Genomic DNA, 21,527 nt, shown 5'->3' on the forward strand with positions numbered 1-21,527 from the left:
TGGTAGGAAGTGGCTTTGCACCATTTAGTTTAATTACACGTCACCAAGATTTTTATCTTCACCACGGAGCCTTTTCCCTCTAACTGGAATGTTTCACTTTACATGCCAATATGCTAATAGGTTCGAATTGAAATTTTGGTCAGCCAAATTAGTTAAATCCAGTGGGTGTCCAAAATGGACCTAACAAACTCATGACTAGGATCATCTCTAACCCAGCAAACCCTCTAGTTTGCAGATTTTTTCAAGCAATCGTTTTCATAGGTATTTACAGATAAGATACTACAGTACTGAACCTAGTACAGTGTCAAAAAAAAAACAACAAAAAAACCCTTGAGTTGAAATCACATCCATTCTTATCGCCCTCCTTCGATGCAGACAAAGACGCTACTTTTTCAAATAGCCTTCATTTTCCCTTCCCAACTGGAAGCCCTCTTACAGGGACATCGATTGGACATCTCCAAATGTCAATGTAACCAGTCCGCTATACTCTGTGTTCTACCCTATCTATGGCGAGACGGGTGGTGGCGGCTTTTTAACGCACTGTGAGGCCTTGTTGGCTGGAAACAGCATGACAGCGTGTCACCCGCACGCATCCCGCCTATCTTGACAAACCACCCACCTGCAGTCATGATGACTGTGTTCCTGCCTTGTAATTAGAACACATCCCTCAATGTGTTTGTGTGTATTTGTGTACGTGTATCCACTGGAAGGGAAATGTGATAGGTACACCCTAACGTACCACCACAACATTTAGTGAGAAAACGCAAACAAGACATTTTAGGTTAAATGTAAACATGTCAGTCCTACTTAAATGGTACTTTTCAATATGGAAGGTGTTTGTATAGTACAGGCTTGTACGTATTCCCATGAGGAAAAAGGTAAGGGACAAGAAGTGCAACTGCCTGGTGCTTGAGACACACTGTAATCAAATATAGTGTAGCTCAGACCTAATGGCGTTCGTGGTTGGCAGTGGGCTTTTAGCATGTTTAGCATTCATTTTCACATTAATAATAAACCACTGACTGATAGTAGGGTTAGAAAACCAAGAGTGTGATAACTCACCACACAACACAAACATATGGTGCAAAAAGAAATCAAACAGTTAAAGTGCATGTGACACGAAAAAGCATGTTTATTTCATAATACACGCGGTATTTTATGCTTCTGAATGATATGGACCGCTTTGATGTGTGTGGAAGCGATCGCTATATTTATTTAGTTTTTTGAATCCCGCGCCATGAAAATGAGTGACTTCCGGCTTCGGTCTTGCATTGAGGAGGAGGGCGCTGTGACGTGTACGGGTGAAGGCGTCCTCTTCACTAAACAGCCGTACTGTTGTGTATGACGACTAAGGATTCAGCTGATTTTGTGGATTAATACGTTTATTTTTCGCATCACGCCAGCCAAACGGCTGCAGAAAAATCTTGCTTTATGAGGGAGAGGCGTGTGCGCCTTTTTGGAGTTCTAAAAGGTTCCCATTCACCGTGGATATTGGCCAAGCCCGACTACTGTGGGACCTTTGGACTTACGAGGAAGTGAGTAAACATATTGTTTTGTATTATGTCAAATATTAATACAGCGATTACAAAGTAAACACTACAAACTTTCTTTAGATAAAGGACTACTTACGTTTGATCATTGATAGGCATGTAAAAAGCTCTCCTCGTGCACATTAGCTGCACGTTAGCTGCACAACAACTGCAGCCGCCCTCCTCCGGGGAACGAACTGTAAATAGCTCTCCGCCGGGCGGTTTGCCGATCCGCGAAGACAATCGACAACCCAGTCCTCATGTCAAATAATCCGGGCTAGTTATGTGTGATTTTCCGCTTCGAAGACTTTGAAACATCACTCGGTTCGGGTTAGCATGTCGGCTAGCTGTCACGCCTCATGGTTTGTTTACATTCTCCGAAGCCGGGGAAGGGAAATGACATATGTCCGATTTAGGGGTCATAAAAATATTGTTCGGGAGGTGTGACAGTAAAGGTGAAGTCGACAGTTTTGACCATTATGGAGTAATTTTGCCATGTCGTCCTGAATAAGTGCATTTTTATTATTTCATATTCCATTTAGCACAAGACTGTTATTTGTCATGACCATGCCATTTATTTAGCTATTGGGGAAAATACTTGGATGAAAAGAATATCCTGTAAAAATAATGAAGTAAAGAGACAGAAACAATGACATTTTGCAGCTCTATTCATCACGTTTTCCTCGTTGTGAATAGTTCCCCTTCGACGGGCTGACTGGTCCTTCTAAAGCCATTTATCTAGCTATTGGGGAAAAATACTTGTATAAAACGAATATCCTGTAAAAATATTGGAGTAGAGAGACTGAAACAATGACATTTTGCGGCTCTCTGTCGCGTTTTCCTCGTTCTGAATAATTCCCCCTCAATGGGCTGAATAGTAAAACCGATGAGCCCAGTCACCCGCTGACGTCATCCACCTGTTGGGGACGCAAGAGCCCTATAATGTTAGGCGTGGCTAACCGGCAGATTAAAAGACTAATTTCTCGTCATCTGCGCTTTGCTAAATTGTTGTGTATAGTCGAATTGTCTCAAAATATGATTCTAATTCACATAATAATGCTATTTAATACTTTTTTTCTCCTGTCGTATGCTCTTTAAGTCATTGGCTGCCGTCGATGGTAATAGGCGGGAAATCCATTTGAGCTTGAAGGTTAGGACTGAATGATAATATTTGCGTGCCATTGACAGCGATGAACGTTCAATACATTTGGACTGAGAAACATGGCAGTGATCGTTTGTTGAAAACCCTCCCTGTCTAAATGGAGTGGTCATCGCTGTCAATGCTAACAAATGAGTTAAGATTTCATTGAAAGAGTCCGTCTTTACTCTGCAGAACTTAGATGATTTTAGGTTGGTGTTACACCCCTGGTACTTGGATAACACCCAATTTAATGTCATATTTGATTTATAACTGTAGCTCTACCAAATTGGATAATCATCCTGACTGCTGTGCTAACAGGGACAAGCTCTTGGAGGAGTCCAGGCCAATGCCGGGCACACATGAGGATACTCCAATCTGCTCTGCCGCAATGAGTTGGCGTCCAAGCATAATTATGCTGGTCTGCTTGTTTTTGTGACCTCCGTGTAAGGCACTTTATGTTGCGGATTTCAACGTCTCCTGGGTTGAGTTTCGGCGTGCTGCTCTTTTAGTGTTAAATTGGATTATACAAGTAATTGTTTTCCGCTCAACGGAGTCAACGTGTTGATCCAATTTCATATCCTCAGTACTGAACATGGTGTAACATCAGTGGAGTCCACGCTAAACTGGGTTACACATATACCGACTGTCAAAATGTGACAAAGTCCCACATGACGGGGATAAGTGCCGCTCAAACAATACTCAGATGACCAACACTTACATAATGATATCTCCTCTGACAATCTTGAAACTGCTTCCCACAAACAACATGTCCTTTCAGAGTACTGCCAGAAAAACGATAGACGAGTACATCAAAACACATCCGCCTAACAAAACGGGGAAGAAGAATTCATGTTAACACACTAAACATCTCATTTTTCTACTACTATAAGCCGGTCAAAATAACAGTTTTTGTATGATGATATATTTTCACCAGAATCTATCGCAAAAAACAATAGCATCAGGGTTTTTAAATTAATTTCTTTAAACCATTAATTGATACAGTAATTATTGTGACGTGTAAGAGAAAATCTTTTACATTTTTCACAACACATTTAATTTTTTTGAAGTCGTGATAATATTGTGGACCCTAAAAAGCCCTAACCCTTTGTATATTTTGGGGAGGTTGCTTGGTGTTTTTCTCCGTTGGAAGAGAGTGGAAATGCTCAAATTTGTGTAACCCAGATAAGGAGATAAAGGGAAACCGCAACCAGAATATGCTAATTCAGATCGGATTAACTTACTGCCAAAGGCCTTTCTTGTTTACAGCAACTGTCGCTGTTTTAGTGGTAATCAATTTACAGTTGAACGATCATTGAACAAGTTTAATCTAAACATTGCCGTTGGCCTGACTATTTTCCAAGCAGAACAGGTAGGACAAATCATAAACAACAGATGATGTGATGTCTGATAATCAGTTTAATGCTTACTGATAGGAAAGTGGGATTCTGGTATAAATTAGCTGCGTTTTCTAGATCATTAATATGTTACTGAAGTATGCTTTGGGTTTTCATTTAATATGACTGACTGTAGCGCGTGTGTGTGCCCTACTTGGGCATACTGACAACGTCCAAGACAGATATCTCTTACAACAAGGTACTTTGATCATCTCCACCGTTTTCCTGTCTTTACATTCACAAGACACCTCAAATGATTAAAGCTTCATGAGAAAAAATGCATTATCTGCAAGTGCGGCTAGGCTGAGCAGAGGTGGATGTAATGCCTTTATACAAAAATCATGAGCCTCGACACCCTGCCTCTGCCAGAACGGAGCTCAAACGTTAAGTGTTGCCTGTTTTTTCTTGTGTTTCGCCGCACTCCCGAAAGCCGATCTCGCCGCTTCAAACTGCGGTCGGCCGCCGCCTCTTGAACCGCAGAGCTGTGCGTAATGAATTGATCCATGCGAGATGTGCTGTCGCCCACCGAATATTGCGGCGTAATGAATTGATTTGAGATGTGCCCTAGCGGGGCTCCGGAGAGATCCTCTTTCATAGCCGGATTACTGAGCCACAGTAACCGCACAAAACAGCTCAGATGAAAGCGACTATTTGTACTGTAATATTTATAACCCGTGCAGCCGGTGCTTTGTCCCAACATTCCCGTAGCTTAACGTACAATTATGGGTGTTACAATTAAAGTCTCGGCTGGATCCTTGGCAAATAATTACGCTGTCAGGAAATCTGTCAAAACATTGATATACAAGGGGGGGTGCTTACAACAAATTGCTGGGACCTTCGCTCAGTGATTGCCTTACAAGTGAGATTAGATTTCCTCCTCAGAGTGGAGGAACCACAGCGCCGGCTTTCAGGGGCGAAGATGGCCCTGAAAAAGGGAGATCCTATTTCGCTCGCCAGCCTCCAGGGGCCAGCGCGATGCATATACACATGGGCTTGTGTTTGCCCTCGCCTCTCTCCCTCTCTCTAGAACCAACACTGCTGCCTTCACAAAGCCGTCCATGTTCATGGAGGGAATTGCAAATTTTAACAATGCCCATGTGTGCTTTTCCACAGTAATCCGAGCACCTCAGACTGAGCTATTGTGAGTTCAAGGGTCCCGAGAGTCAGAGTGTCAGTGTGTGTGGCTCATCGTATGGGCAGGATTGAAGACAATCTTCCTTGGCACTAGTAAACAGGGCAGAAACACTGCAAGATCAATAATTTTTCATTTTCAAAATGAGTATGAACAGCTAAAACTGACAATGATAATCAATTTAAACTGCAGATAGCTGTACCCAATTCCAATTTAATGACTATCTGATTTTTGGGGGGGGTTGTTCGTAGCTGTATTTCTGTGTACATCTCAAGTGGCACATATCCAATATGACGTTTATGCTGACCAAAACTTTATACAATAACCATGCGTAAGATGGCCAAAGTGCACATAAATAACTCCACAAGCGTCAATATGGATGCAAACAAAAGTACAAAGCACTAAATAATGCATATATAAAATGTTACAAAGCGTATAGTTGACAATAGCTTCATCCATTTTTTTTTTTTGTCCTTGTGGCATATGTAGACCAATTTTATGTACCGTATTTTTCGGACTACAAGTAACACCTGAGTATAAGTCGCACCAGCCATAAAATGCCCAACAAAGAGAAAAAAAACATATATAAGTCGCACCGGAGTATAAGTCGCATTTTTGGGGGATAAAATCCAACACAGAGAACAGATATGTCATCTTGAAAAGCAATTTAATATAAAAATACAATACAGGACAACATTTTGAATAAATGTACAGTGTACAGTGCATGAACAACAAAATGCGAATATACTGTCCTCACCAGGACGCTACGGCTCGGTCCTGGCTTTACAGCGAACTCCCAAATGACGATGCTAGACGACCGTATAATTTGCTAAATCAATTTGGTCCTCGATACCAAACAGGTTTGCATCTTCGTAAATGATAATTAAGTTGTTTTAAAGCAATGACATAAACAGTTAGCATGCGTTCGCTAGCATTGGCACATCGCTCAAACATTCACACAACTGGCTCTAAGTGTCCGATCGCAGGTGGACACCACAACAACAACAGAAAAGATGATACACACAGGCGTTGCCTCTGTAGAGATATTTTAAAAGCATAAACAATGAACGTAGGTTCGCAGCCGTGTTTCTCTCTCGCTAACTCACCAACTCACTCAGAGCTACGTAGCTGTCCGTCTTCTTCTGGCGTGTGAGCGCTCTTCACGTAAACAAGTGCGAGTGCGCCCCCACGTGGGCGTGAAAGCTCCACAAACTAAAAGCATGCATTTTAATATAAAAAAATCAATAATACAATTGAACACACGTTGCCAAAGGCAGAACGCGAACGTGGCCATAGCTATTAAGAGTTATTCAGGTAACTATAGCATAAAGAACATGCTAACGAGTTTACCAAACCATTAGTGTCACTCCAAAACACCAAAATAACATGTGAAATGATATCATAATGTGTTAATAATTTCACACATAAGTCGCTCCTGAGTATATGTCGCAACCCCAGCCAAAATATGAAAAAAACGTTTAATTTTATACCAGGTATGTTTTAAAGTTTTTATTTGTTTTATTTAGTTAGCGATTAGTTAGAGATTTGTGTGTGCATAACCCAGTGCTTTTCAATTATTTTCTGTTACGCCCCCCAAGGAAGACGTAAATGTTTCGCGCCCCCCCCAAACTCTGCTGCCACTGTAAATAGTATCATTTGTCTAAAATATTACTATTATAAGTACGCCTCTGCCTCACATTGTATCCTTTTTTTCTATTAGAGAAAATAACAGAGATCAACTTATAAAGAATAACTTTATTAACATTGTTTTGTTTGTAACAGAAAAGACTTAAAGCACATCATTTTGCCTGAATGAAAAAAAAAAAAAAAAGTCACATCCAAACTGTAAAAATACACTCAAGGTACATTTTTTACCATTTGATACTGAAAAATAAAATCAGTAAATAATGACAAATTCAAATTGATTAGAAACATTAACTCATGAGGACAATATGCCAAAAAATTTGACCGAAAAACACAAAACTGAATAGAAGAAAAAAATAGTGTCTTTGGACAGAAGGACATTTTTTATTTACGCTGCTCGCTGCTCACAATATCACCTCCAGTTTGCAATGGTATGGGGTTATTTTGCACTGAGCATGCTAACAGTGCTCACTGGTTTACTGATATAACACTGACAAAGCGGGAGGATTGTTGGCAATATTCGGCACGTTTTCGCTGAAAAACAACCAAACGGCTTATCAATGAGATTGGGGTCTAATGTCTTTAAATGGCGTCTTAATTTATTTGGCTTCCGGCTGTCCGCTATAATCATTTTTAGACACAGTAAACAGTGGTCTTTCCTCATCTACCACTGTATTAAATGTCAAAGCCAGAAGGCAAACGGCCCGAAAAAAGCGCATTCTCGGCGGCCGAGGGAGAACCGTTAGTGAGGGTGGTCGTCGTGACGATCCCAAGCCGAAAATGGCACTTCTCGGGCGGACACGTGAGAACCGGAGAAGACAGTGGGTCGCTGCGTGAGTCCGGCCGGAAAACGGCTTTCGAAAACGGCGCACAGCTCTCCAGCTCTTCATGAGTCTCTTCCGTGTGCTCTTGCTTACGTCAAAAATACTGCGCGCACTTTGAAAATGAGAGCGCCACTGCCACCCACTGAGTGGATGTGCAAGTACACTTTATTCTACTACGGCAAAAAAAAAAAAAAAAAGCATGTTCCCCGAGGTCACCCCTGGCATCGCTCTGCGCCCCCCTGGGGGAACGCGCCCCACTATTTGAGAAGTACTGGCCATAACCAAACATGATACGTGTGTTAAACTGCACTTATAATAGCGATTCCAATGTATGTAATGCATTCTTATCCGCACAATTATGAAGGGTCCGAATTCCGATCTAAAGATATCCAATGTGTTCTTTTTCTAGTCACATTGCTACACCACAAATATCAATTGTTTCCAATTTAGGAAAAAAAAGGAAATCTGATTTGAGTCAATTGAGCTATTGAGCATTAATCCAACACTTATGGTGAAGCTATATCTAAGTACTTTGGGCCCCTTGAGAGTATATTGTAATAACATCTACAATGAACAACACATTACAACCGAAAGCGAGTGTTAAATTACATTAGTGAAAATGTTTGCCCAAGGTGCAATAAAGGATCAGATTCAGATTAAACCTCTACCTCCGCACACTCACAGCAGTGTATTTCACATTTGCTAATATTTTTAAATACTTGAATCTGTTAAAGATACACTGAGGTAAATATAAAAAAGCACCAATGAATTTTGGAGGGAATTGTGTTGTTTATGGATCCTTTTGGCAAAGGTTTACATAATACACAAGCTAATGCCTAGGAGGAGCATCAGTGCATCGGTGTGTAAAATTATCGTTTAGATTGAACATGATAAAACGGAAAAGAGGAGGTGAAGGCTCTGAATAAGTGCCTCCAATTCACCGTCGGAATCTCAATTATTGAAATTGTTCCATCTGGAGAAGATTTAAAGGAAGGAATCAACGCTACAGCCTTCGCAATTCCACACCGCTGCATTTATTTCCCCTGGTGCCACTGTCTTATAATGGCAACTCTAATCGACTAACAACGCACATGGCGGAGATTTGGGGGCTGGGAGGTAACCACGCTGATGACTGGATGATTGTCTTTTGTCCTACGAGATGACAATCTGCAAATGAAACACACCCTTAGAGACTTTTTTATGTACTGCCCAAGTTAACATGAAAGAGGATACGCGTTTTTGAGGCAAATTCTCAGTTTACTCTGGCGTTGAAGACATCTGGCATCGAAATCATTTAAAATTTTAGAATATCTCTACCCACTTGAAAATGTAAATAATAGAGCAATTGTGTGGAAATGCTTTGCTCTGCAGGTATGTAAACTGTGGATGGCTTTCTGTTGATTTGGGGGCATTTCTGAATCATTTCCTGTTGAATTTGGGGTATTTCCGTGTCTCTTGCTGTTGATTTTGGAGCAATTCATGGCGCACTTCCTATTGATTTTGGGATCACTTCCTGTTGATTTTTAGTGTTTCCGGGTCAATCATTGCATTGCATGGAGTTTTGGCATATAAGACCACATAACCGAGATGGGCGATTTGTGTTTCTGATTTTCAAAATAGCATCACAAAATTAAGAGTGATGATTACAGTATATCTGCAGTGTGTATGATCTTTGAAATTGAAATATGAGTACTTTGGGACAAATTGCAATTGTTCAGGTCGGTAAAACAAACACACTTATGTGAGATGACTGATTTGATCCGCTTTTGTCAACATCATTTTGACTGGTAGCGCTTTCCATTAGCATTAAGTGTGTGTGTTTGTGTGTGCGTAGATTGACGGGAAGCCAGCATTCAGCTTGGCTGCTGCTGATAGCTTCGCGCACCATCTGCCAGCCAGTGTTTGTATTCAGATCTTTGGTGAGAGTGTGACCTCGCTGTCGTACTGCTGTTCGTGTGCAGGTGTTGTTGCTGTCATTCCAACACAGCATGAGAAAGGGAAGAAACATCTAGGAATGGGGAGACTGGACTGTTTGATATTTGGATTCTTCTTGGATGTGTAAATAGGTACCGTTATTAGAGGCGTGCGAAATTTCCGATTCTTAGATTATTCGCAATTCGGCCGTGGAAGATTCGAGAACGATTCACAAAAATCCAAATTCCGAATATTGAATTATACCAGGTAAAGCGGAAGTAAAACACAGTCAGCGCGGTCTTTGGGACGCAATGAGGAACGGACCGAGAGTAAATATCATATTCAACTCATGCCGCTAGATAAAAAAAACAATCATACCTGACTCGGCTGACAGCCGCCACAAACAACGCCCAATTGCTAGTTGCTACAAACATACAGCTACAGTAGATATCATATATATATAGAACTAGATGCAAAATGACAGAAGACGCCGGTGTTGGAACATGTATTATTAAACAGAGATGCGAAATGACAGACTTTCCGGCGTAAGTAAAACGCCACCATCTTAAAGCAGTAGACCTTTCTAGAAGGCTCTGTTGTAGCGAACCTAATTAACTTTTTATCTAAAGTACTCCTAAATCGGCAGAATCTTGTCTTGAATCTATCTTTAAATGATGAAATAGTTTTAAAACTTTGACAAAAGTAGACAGAAGGGAAATTATGGAATAACGGGAGCAATTTTAACAACTGTAACAATTGATACACAACATTAAATTAATTGAATGTAGTTTAAAGCTGCTAATACAGAATGGGGACTGGAGGTTTTATTTACTGTTATTTTTGTATATTTGTTTACTGTTATATGTTAACTTGATACTGAAATAGTAGTTTGGTTTAGCCTGAGAGGATTTTTGAACAATTTTGAAACTAATGTACAAAACATAAAAAAAAAATAAAAAAAAAAGGAGGAGGGTGCATCAATAATCGTTTTATAACCGAATCGGAGCCTCTGAATCTTAATCGTAATCGAATTGTTAGGTGCCCAAAGATTCCCAGCTCTAACCGTTATAGTTGGGGTCTAATTCTTGCCCAGCAAATTTTGGGCCTTTTGATCATAAGTTAGTAAAAGGTTTATTCCAAGAAAAAAATCACAACACTTTTTCTCAGTAGTATACAGCATCTTCCTCACAAACATAAGGGAAAATTTAGCAAAGGTGCAGAACATGAAGCCAAGGACAAGGAAAATTATGTCTCACTCCTTGCATCAAGTGTTATACACTCTTTTTGGAAGTACTACTGCAAGATGAAGCCAACAGTAGTTTGCCAAAACATAAGTCAGGGTAAAATCTTAATTTTATGTCTTCTACAATGTGCTCACTCCTATTCCATTTGAGTTCAAATCTATCTTACACCAAAAAATGAATTGATTTTTCTTGGTAGTCACAGAACGGTCCGGGACTCTGGATTCAAATCTCAATGAGAACTTTCCATGTAAGATATGAATTTCTCTTGTTACTCCAGTTTCCTACCTTTTCCCAAAACATGCACGTCGTTAGGTTCATTGAGGACACTAAATTTTCTTTAGGTGTGATTGTGAGTGGTGTGTATGTGCCCTGTGATTGATTGTCAAAGCAGTACAGGGACCCCACTTTTCTCAATAAAAGTCAGCTTGGGAAATGGATGAATGTCTTACAGTCTTTAACTAGAACAACCGTCCTTCACACAGCATTGTGTTATGATGACACTATCTATGCTTCAGCTTCTGTTTAGAGTTGTTCAGTGACATGAGGAATACAAAGAAGCTCCTTAACAGATGTTCATCTCTAAAATGCTAACGCAGGCAATAGGGCTTTCGTTCAGTATCTTTTTTTGGTGGCACGACTGAGCTCAGAACGTTGTTGTCGGTCGTTGGACACTGGAGTGACAGCAGGCAAAGTAGTTAACCATGTCATCGTGTCCACAGAGGCCCCTGGAAATATTCCCTAGCCTTTATTCTCTCGCCTCTGATGAAATTTCAGCATGACCAGGTGTTTTTTTCTTTCTTTTCTGTCCGTCAGTCTTTTACTGTCTGTTCTGCATCCTGCACACATTCATACTGACTTTGACAGCATGCGAGAATAAGTGAAGATGGAAAGGCAAATCCTTTAACTCAGAGTGCAGAATACCCCCACACATGTGCAGCGCCATATGCAGCTACAGTGTGTGCACCGTAACGTTTTATACCCGTGCACGTCTACTTCATCATGCTCCGTTTCACGGCCCATCCATCATGCGTTGATGTGATAACGTGGCCTGTCGTCCCTGAGAATCGCGCCCGCCCTCCCCGGCCTGAAAGATCACGGCCCGTTAAGCTCCCCCTAACTTCTTCCACATGTTCCCACACACAAATGTCGTGTTCTGCTCCATAAACCAGAGCAAGGCTCGCCCTGCTAGTCGCACGGTATCCCCGCACCATCTTTTGCATCTCATATTGCAACAGCACATCCTTTTACATGTGATCCCTCATCTTGTTTGCCAAAGAGGCTCCACAGGGCCCCGCAGGTCCTACTAGGGATGCCGTATTCTTATTTTGACCCGAAACTCAGGGTGCCTGATAACATCGGACAGTCTGACTAGTGTTTGCGAACGGGGGAATAGCAAAGTGACAAGTGAAGCAGCTGATGATTCCGCTTGACGAAGCCTGGACAGGTCATCATGACAACTGTTCAAATCCATGTGCGCATCTGCAACACAGCCGGGATTTAGTCCAAACATCCTCGTTTACCCTCTGAGAGGTCCCTGACTCTGGTCTGGTCGAAGAATTCATGCCTCCCTGTCGACTCAGGAAGGCTGATTGATAAAGCATGTGTCAGGATCAAAGATGGGGGGGAAACGGTTAAGACGGAAAGCCTATGGAATAAAGCCGAGCTTACAAGGTGCCAATAAAGTTTCGATCCCGATTGCAAGTTGGCCACCTAACTTTGTAATCAGTGACAATTTCAAAAGTTTTTTCTTCTGCAAGTGAGGCGGTAGTGAGGATTAATTCGCAATCTTTGTTCAGATGAATTCCTGATGTGTCAGGAAATTGGACGATCGAATAATGATCTTGTCCAACTGAAACTTAATTACAACTGGAGTTTGACTCCTACTTACAGTGCAAAATGAACAGTAAGCAAAAAAAGCATTTATCGACATAAAACAAAATAACAAAAAGGAATTAGCTTACAGCAGTGCTGTATTTTTACAACAAATATGAATTCTTGTTACCGCCTACAGCTGTCTTTCCAATACAGTCGATGTACATTGATCCATGCATTAGTGAGATTTGCGGATTCTCTGCCCAGCATATTGTTTCATATTACATCATGTCATCTCATTTTTAAGTACATACTGGATCATAAGCCAGACTGGTTTTGATCCATCCTGCCTGTCTGGACCTTACACCAACACTTAGTTTGTAGTGTAGCATCTATTCTTCGTTAAAACACAAACCCTTGTACATTTTGAATCTTTGTCCACTTTGGCTTTGTGGTTTACTTTTTTAAAGGGGGGACTCCTGACATGTTTTTCATAAAGTCTTCTCAATGTTGACGTCCAGATGGGCTGGAGACAGATTCTTGGACCGTCAAGTAAGGGCCATTCACAATTATACGCCGTTGAAGCCTCAACTATGATGACTTAAGCTTCATCACATTCCTATTTCGATATACTTAGGAGACCTTTTTTCCTCTAGTTTGTTCAATCCATTTGCCACATTCCATACGTCAGATGCCAATCGTGGACATTGAGAGCTGCTCGACTAAACTTTATGGCTACTATACTTGACCTACACTGTCAAATTAGACCAATGCTAGTGTTACATGAAACTGCATGAACTTTATGATATGCATACACTGGCAATTGGGACAAATTGGAGCATTTTTCTTCACTTAAGATTGTCAGCAAAGGTCCGATTGTTGGATGTCTATAAAAGATTATCCGTTTTCCTCAACACTGTGCTCAAAAATGAGTCGATAAACACGTTTTGTACTGTCACTGTCAGAAAGGTTTTAATTCAACATGAAGTTTATTATTGCAGATGTAGCTTGCAGTGTTGTGGAGCAGATGGATCCAAATGTTAACATGTCACACTTTATTAATAAGGATGTAAAGAAATTATTATATCATCCATCTGTTAAAAATCAACAAGTTCCTCCCAAAAACGTGTCTACCTTTTTGGATTCCGACATGTTTTGAAGTCATTGGCTCAACACTGCCGTCCATTGTCTAATTGTCTACAACAGCAAATATTCCCACACACTGCTGCTTTGTGTCGGCCGCACTCATTTTCCTCAGTCATTGAGCAGGATGAGCACACTTGATGCTGAGCAGGACAACAAGGCTGGCTCCAGTGACCTGATTTAATTGTGGAAGCCTGTTTTAGGGGGCGGGTAGTGGTAGCGCTGGTGATCAGTGCTGGGGGGTTGGGATGGTTTTCCGTAGCTGTGGGGGACAGCTTGGCTTTATAAATGCACTACTTATCGAATTTCCTGGCTGTTAAAACTTTTTTTACCTCCCCTTGGGTTCCTGCTGAACAAATACACTATACTGTTTAATGAGGCCGTACAGCTCTTTTGCGGGATTCCCAAGCTTTCAGAGAGAAGGTGCACGTCGACACGACGCTCTATTCTCGTACCCCTTGTAAAGAAGCGGGTTCATCCAGAGGATACGTTAGTAGATGAAAGGCGTAGCAGCAATTGTAAGGCTAATCCTTATCTATTCATTCCCAATATTCTTACCGAGACGTGTTGGTATTGAGCGACTGAGGTTGTCGTGCGAGATGTATGGGCTCCCCCTCATGACTCCCCTTCCATGCTGAGGTCTCTTCAGTCAATGCAGCAGCTTTTCCACAGTTAATTTTGTGAAGGCCTTAGGGATCCACTGCTTATATCCAAGTCTAGTGGAGTTGGAGGAGGTTACACCAGACATCAAACTGTGGAAAAATATTTAAAATGCTTCCTTTGCTTCTCAAAGCACTTAAACTAGGGCAGCACGGGGATTCTACATAGTGAATTAAAGAGGAAATCTTTAGAATTCCTACCCACTCATAAAGTGAAATTGCACAATAAAGTTCTGCACATTTTCCTAATAACCACAGGCACAATGAGTTTTTCCGTCAATGGCATGATCAGCTTGGTTGGCTAAAGGTCCAGAGACACAATTGAAGCACTATAATGCAGAAACACGTATATCAAACAGAGTTGCTTGTGACTGGGCATGATTTCAACAAGATAAGAATCAGTAAAATGTGCTATTTTTGTTGATCATTGGGGTATTTTCGAAAAAGCATTTCACAGACGTGCTCTTAAGACACCTGGAAACAGGTTTTAAATTGTGCTTCAGGTCAGTAACAGGCCTATTCTACAGTAAACAGGTTTAACAAAACATTATGTAGCAAACTCCTCAGGGCCTGACATGAAGCTACATCCCCCCACTGAAGTCTGGGAAATGCTCACTTCCTGCCGAGACCAGTGCTCTATATTACCGCAGGGCTGTATCGTCTCCACCGAGCGTTTTTGACGGCCCAGTCTCCGCACGTTCAGCTCTTCTTCAACACACACACACTAAACCCTAAGCCTAACCCTCCTCAAAAAGAACATCTATCCTGTGCAACTTCAAGAGCAGCCTGGAATAAATTAGTCGCGGTTATTAATGAGATTGTTTTGATGCCTCCTTCCTTTTGTCTTGGATCCCCCCCCCCCCCCCCCCCACTGTGAAAAAAACAAGTGATGATGGTTTAAATAAAAACAAGAACTGCCAGGTCAGAGGAAGACAGACTGCAAAACAGAAACGAAAGAGTCCTTAAAGATCACGCGTAACCTCTCTTGACCGCACGGCGTGATGGTATGCTCTTGGCAAAGTGCTCGGTAGCTCTCAAGACATAAGTTGACTCTGTTGAGGTTTGTGATCTAAAAAGTGGTTAAGATTAAAAAATTCACTTCAGAGTAGACAGGGGGTACTCATTAAAGCATGTGAAGAATGCATGCGCACATCTGTCGACAAGGCTGAGCTTTTAACATAAAAGGTTAACTTAGTTAAATTGTCACATACGAAATGTGTTCCCTGCAATTAGTCTGGCATTTTAGAAGTTTTCGGAAAGAACACAATAAACAACGTTTTTCCATAAATACTTGGTGATAGGTTCCGTAGGAAAAATCAAATACCTTATTTTTAAGATATGTCACACTGGTGTGTAAGTCACATTTTAGAGAGAGTTTTATTTTGTTATAGATAAAGAACAAATATTATATATTCGAGTTAAAGTGTATCACAATAGTCAGTACACATTTCGGCAGATATTTAAGTATATCTTTTCATGGGACAACACTGACAAAATGTCACGTCTCGGAAGTCTTGTTAATGTTTAGTGTTGATTCATATCAGTTTCTTTTATTTTGGTAGTGGCGTGCCTCCTACAGTTAACTTTACTTCCTGCCCTTGCCAATCAGGCGGATTGCGTCCACCTGTGACCCTCTGTATAAATAGCCTGCTTCTAACCATGCCCAGTGTCGGTTTGTCTGCTATCCTGCCACGTCCTACGCCACGTCCTTGTGTAAGCCCCTTTTTTGAGAACGATTCATGTTTTTGTACCAATGCCTTTTTTGTTTCTAGTGAACTATACTCAGTTGATTGAGGTCCAGCTGTTGCTGTGAATTTTTGTTGATTAATATCCAGCCGTTGCTGTGAATTTTTGTTGATTAATGTCCAGCCGTTGCTGTGAATTTTTGTTATCTTCCCTTTTTGAACTTTATGAACTGGAAAATAAATCTTTGTTTGGATTGAACTATCGAGCATTTGGGTCCTTTAGTGCATCCTTGTCACAAAATGACACTTTGACACAATGAAAAGTAGTAGTCTGTGTGCAATTTATACAATAGAGTTGATTTATTTTCACCTCAAAATAACTCAAAATATAGCCATTAATATCTAACCCCCTGTCAACAAAAGTGAGTACACCCCTTAGTAAATAAGTACATCACTAAATGTCCAAATTGAGTACTGCTTGTCATTTTCCCTCCAAAATGTCATGTGACTTGTTACAGGAGTGCTGTCAGCATTGTTGCAGATATTGAAGAGGTGGGGGGTCAGCCTATTAGTGCTCAGACCATACACCACACTCTACATCAAATTAGTGTGCATGGCATTCCCCCCCTGGAGGAAACCTCTTCTGAAGAAAGCCCGCAAACAGTTTGCTGAAGACATGTCAACAAAGCACATGGATTACTGGAACCAAGTCCTATGGTCTAATGAGACGGGTGGGCTTTCTTGTGTACCGTCTTCAGAAGAGGCATCCTCCTGGGGTGACCGCCATGCCCACCAATTTGATGTAGAGTGTGGCGTATGGTCTGAGCACTAACAGGCTGACCCCCTACCTCTTCAATCTCTGCAGCAATGCTGACTGCACTCCTGTAACGAGTCACATGACATTTTGGAGAGAAAATGACAAGCAGCCCTCAATTTGGACATTTAAGGATGTACGTATTTACTAAGGGGTGTAGTAACTTTTGTTGACGGGTTTAGATATTAACTTAAATTTTGAGTTATTTTGAGGGGAAAATACATTAACTTTATTATATAAGCTGCACACAGACTACTTTTCATTGTGTCAAAGTGTCATTTTGTCAGTGTTGTCCCATGAAAAGATATCGTTAAATACTGCAGAAATGCGAGGGGTGTGCTCACTTTTGTGATACACTGTATAAAAATAAAATGCAGAACAACAGGCTAAATTGGCGACTGTTAATCAGTGTTGTTAATAACGGCATTAGAGTATAACAGCATTTCTAACGTGGTTATTTTTTTCTGTAGTGATCTAATTAATAACTTTTCCCATCTTTGCAAAGCTATTACCGTTACTGATGATGTGAAGAAGCATGTTACTACAATTTGGTTGAATGAAGCGTGAGATGTCGACGGTTGATTTTGTCACACATTAGCTGCCTTCTGCTTGATAGAGCAGAGCGGGAAGGGGGAGGAGGAAAGGGGGTGGGGATGCGATGATGATTGGCTAGGTGGGCGGATCATGCCCTGCTTAGTACAGGTTTTCTGTCTCCGTCGAAGAAAACTCCCCGTTGTTGACAGCAGCTTAACTCAACGTCGGGGACTATCGATGCAAGCTGTTCCATTGAACAAATCTACCTGAGGTTTTGACACGTCTATGGGTTTTCCCATTGGCAGTGTATCAAATACTTGTTCTCCCCACTGCATATTAGATAGTTCCGCTGTCGAAACACTAATAAGATTATGGGTAGCGGTGGTAAAGTTGATCAGGCATATAACGTCTTGTAAATAATGTTACAGTATTATAGGTATTGTGTATTTCAACAGGCTTATAACGTCCTTTAAATAAGACTGTTACTAGAAGTAGCATATTTCATAAGCGGATTTTAAGGGGGGGCAGGCCCCCCTGGTGGCCGAAAAGTCTCATTGCATGTAACTGACTTTCGTATTTGTATATAAAAGTTGTAAAGCAATAAAACTGCAACAAAAATGAATGAAATGAACAAAAAGAAATATATTTTTATAATGGGTCAAAATAATTTTTCGAACAGATCATGTGACCAGTAACTTAGACGGTCATTTTCTTTGCATATAATTTTCAACAACAACAACAAAAAAAGAAAATTAGGGGAGTGTAATCTTATTTTTCAAATGATTTTTTTTCTTTGATTGAAAATATTTTTTTAGATTGAAGCAACGTTTTGGGGGATTAAAGGATTTAGACACAAATGTCCTAACCATAATATGGCCCAAACACAAAAAGGATTGTTTAAAAAAAAAACTTTTTCAATGAAATATTAAGGGTTAAAATGCAAATTTTTCAATCTCAAATAGTTTTTCGCATTCAAAAACTTTTTCCATGATTGAAATTTTTCTTTTTTTGATTGAAGTGATTTTTCTTTTTGAAAGTATATATTTTTTGAAGCAACTTATTTTTTGATTGAATGAAAAGGCAAAACATGTCTTAGCCAAAATGTGGCCCAAACACAAATCAACATTATTTCAATCAAAAAAGTTGCTTCAACCCAAAAATACTTGACATCAACAATAAGAAAAAAAAAACAATCAAAGAAAAATAGCTTTCAAATGCTTTTTTCATTCAAACACATTTTTTTTTATTGAAGCAACTTTTTTTGGGGGGGGTTGAAAATATGTATTTTGATTGAAGCAACTTTTTTTTTTACTGAGGCAACTTTTTTTTTTTTTGATTAAGAAAGACACAAATCTACCTCCATATGGCTCTGCCCCGGGGATACAATTTTTGACTGGGGTAACTACATTGGCACGACACCGGCGTACCATATTCAATGGATGACGATCTTGGCGAAAAGTATTGCCTAAGCAGCCTGATTTAGAATTCCCCTCAAGAGGAATGGGAAACAAAAAACGCTCATTGTAAATATTCTTGTAAGTTAATTTTATAGCTGACACTACGTTTCGGGGTCATCAACTTGTTGTGCCCCCCCTGCCCCAAAAGTCAAACTCGGCCTATGGCATATTTTAGCAAGCTTATTTGTGACTTTAATTAATTTTCTCCTATGATTAACATTTTTAATTGGCTTAGTGGTCAAAAGGCACTATAAAATGAATGTATTTTAGAAAGTATTATTCGCAGCAACAACCTCGTCGTAAAAATGGTAGACCAACACAACAAACATTTGATCTGTGATAAGGATATCAATTACACCAGGAGCCCAAATTGAAAGAACACCAGTACTACTTCTCAAAAATGCAAGAATGAGACCTTTTACCCACGCTTACATTTTTGGTTATTGGTTTTTTAATACTTGAATTATTTTCAATATTCTAATATTGTTACTTTACAGAGTATTTTAAGGATAGTGTTCTGCTTATTGTGCAAAAGGCCTAACATACAATTTGAGATGTGCGCTGGTTAATGGTCAGTTTTCTTAACAGACTAATATATTTGATCCAAAGAAATACCAAATGTTCTAAAATACTGTATATATTGTTTTTATTCTTCAAACAGTTAAAATAAACATCTTTGATGTGAAAGATGTAATACAATGTGTAATGTAATAATGTGCAGAACATGAAAAGTAACATAAGTTACTTTGCTGAGTAACTACAGTAATTACTAGAGGTGTACAACATTTCCGATTCTTAGATTATTCGCGATTCGGCCGTGGAAGATTATAGAACGATTCACAAACATCCAAATTCCGATTATTGAAATATGCCAAGTAAAGCAGAAGTACGACACACTCAGCGCGCCGCGCGGTCTTCGGTACGCAATTAGGGACGGAGCGAGAGTAGCTAAACATCATGCTTCTCATTACCAGGCCCCTCGGGTAACGCCAATGCTCAACTCACGGCTCTAGCTCAACTCATGCCACGAGATAAAAAAAAAAAAAAACAACAACATACCTGACTGCTGCCGAAAAGCTGCTACAAGCCACATTATGTTACGGTAGATATCATTTATATAGGACTAGATGCATTATAGCTTCGGTATCGTTACCAGCACATCTACAAAAAACTAGATGCGGGCGTTAGTAACGGCCGCCATCTTAAAGCAGTACACTTCCCTGCAAGGCTGTTGTTGCGAACCTTCCAAGCGAACCTAATTAACTTTTTATCTAAAATACTCCTAAATCGGTAAAATATTGACTTGAATCTATCTTTAAAATAGTTTTAAAACTTTTACATGTTGAAAGTAGACAAAAGAGAAATTGTGGAATAACAGGAGCAATTTTAACAACTTTAACGGTTGATTCACAACATTAAATTAATTGAAAGTAGTTTAAAGCTGCTGATATAGAATGGGGACTGGAGTTTTTTTATTTACTGTTATTTTTGTATATTTGTTTACTGCTATATGTTAACTTGATATTGAAATAGTAGTTTGGTTTAGCCTGAGAGGATTTTTGAACAATTTTGGAACTAATGTACAAAACAAATTAAAAAAAAAAAAAAAAAAAAAAAGGAGTGGGGTGCATCAATAATCGTTTTATAATCGAATCGGAGCCTCTGAATCGTAATCGTAATCGAATCGTTAGGTGCCCAAAGATTCCCAGCTCTAGTAATTACTCTCACAATGAGCTGAGTTACTAAATCAATTACTTTTTGGGGGAACTCATTTGTAACTGTAACTAACTACTTTTTAAAAGCAAGATTAACAATTGTTAATGTAACATATTAACAGTTTTTCATTTACGTTACCAAATTCTTGATCTCACTCCAAATCACTGACAATCCATTCAAGTCATCTTTATTTATCACATCTGAAAAAGTCTGGATGGAGAGTGCCTTTCTCACGGCTTTCAATGTGGAAAAGAAAACATAAAAATGGTGACAGACCCAGCCAAATAATGAAAAAATGGTCTGAAAATTATTATAACTAGGTGAATTTGGGAAATATTAACGTGCTTCGCTTTCTAAATGGCTATGACTTTGTCTCGGAGCAGAGTGTGACATTTAGACATCATGAGGGACATCTGCCTCTGGAGCAACCCTCAGCGGAGAAGCCATTTTACAAGGCGCGTGCTCTAAAATAAGCCTTCTTAACCTCCAGCAGAGCCAATGCGTTGATGTCAGCCTCAATATCTCTGCCTTGCGACCTTCTTACTATATATAGCCCCTTGCGTATTGATTTTGGGGACGCTGTTCTTTTGGAGCGCTACACCAACATTGATGACCTATTTTTGACAGATTGCTTGCAATTACGTGGCTCCTCGTGCACTCTTTTGTCTCAAGAGGAAGCAGAAGGAAGCAGATGTGTGTGCTTCAAGCAGACACAACACAGCTCAGTCTATACGTAGAGTGGGCCAAGAGACTATGATTGGTTCTCGACAAAACACAGCAAGTACACGGCGCATACAGTAGCCCCGCTTTCATGAAATTTTCATTACAAGCTTGAACGCGAGTGTGATTCACCCGTTTGTGAGATTACTGGGATCACTTCGTAGT

The 21,527-nt window shown here is 40.1% G+C and overlaps 1 protein-coding gene across 4 annotated transcripts in view; it reads left to right on the forward strand.

Moving 5' to 3' along the window:
- The window catches only part of ephb2b (eph receptor B2b), a 265,726-nt gene that overhangs the window by 124,108 nt on the left and 120,091 nt on the right, over nt 1–21,527 (forward strand). The window lies entirely within an intron of this gene.

This window comes from Corythoichthys intestinalis, chromosome 9 (genome assembly GCF_030265065.1).
Source record: "Corythoichthys intestinalis isolate RoL2023-P3 chromosome 9, ASM3026506v1, whole genome shotgun sequence".
NCBI classification, from domain to species: domain Eukaryota; kingdom Metazoa; phylum Chordata; class Actinopteri; order Syngnathiformes; family Syngnathidae; genus Corythoichthys; species Corythoichthys intestinalis.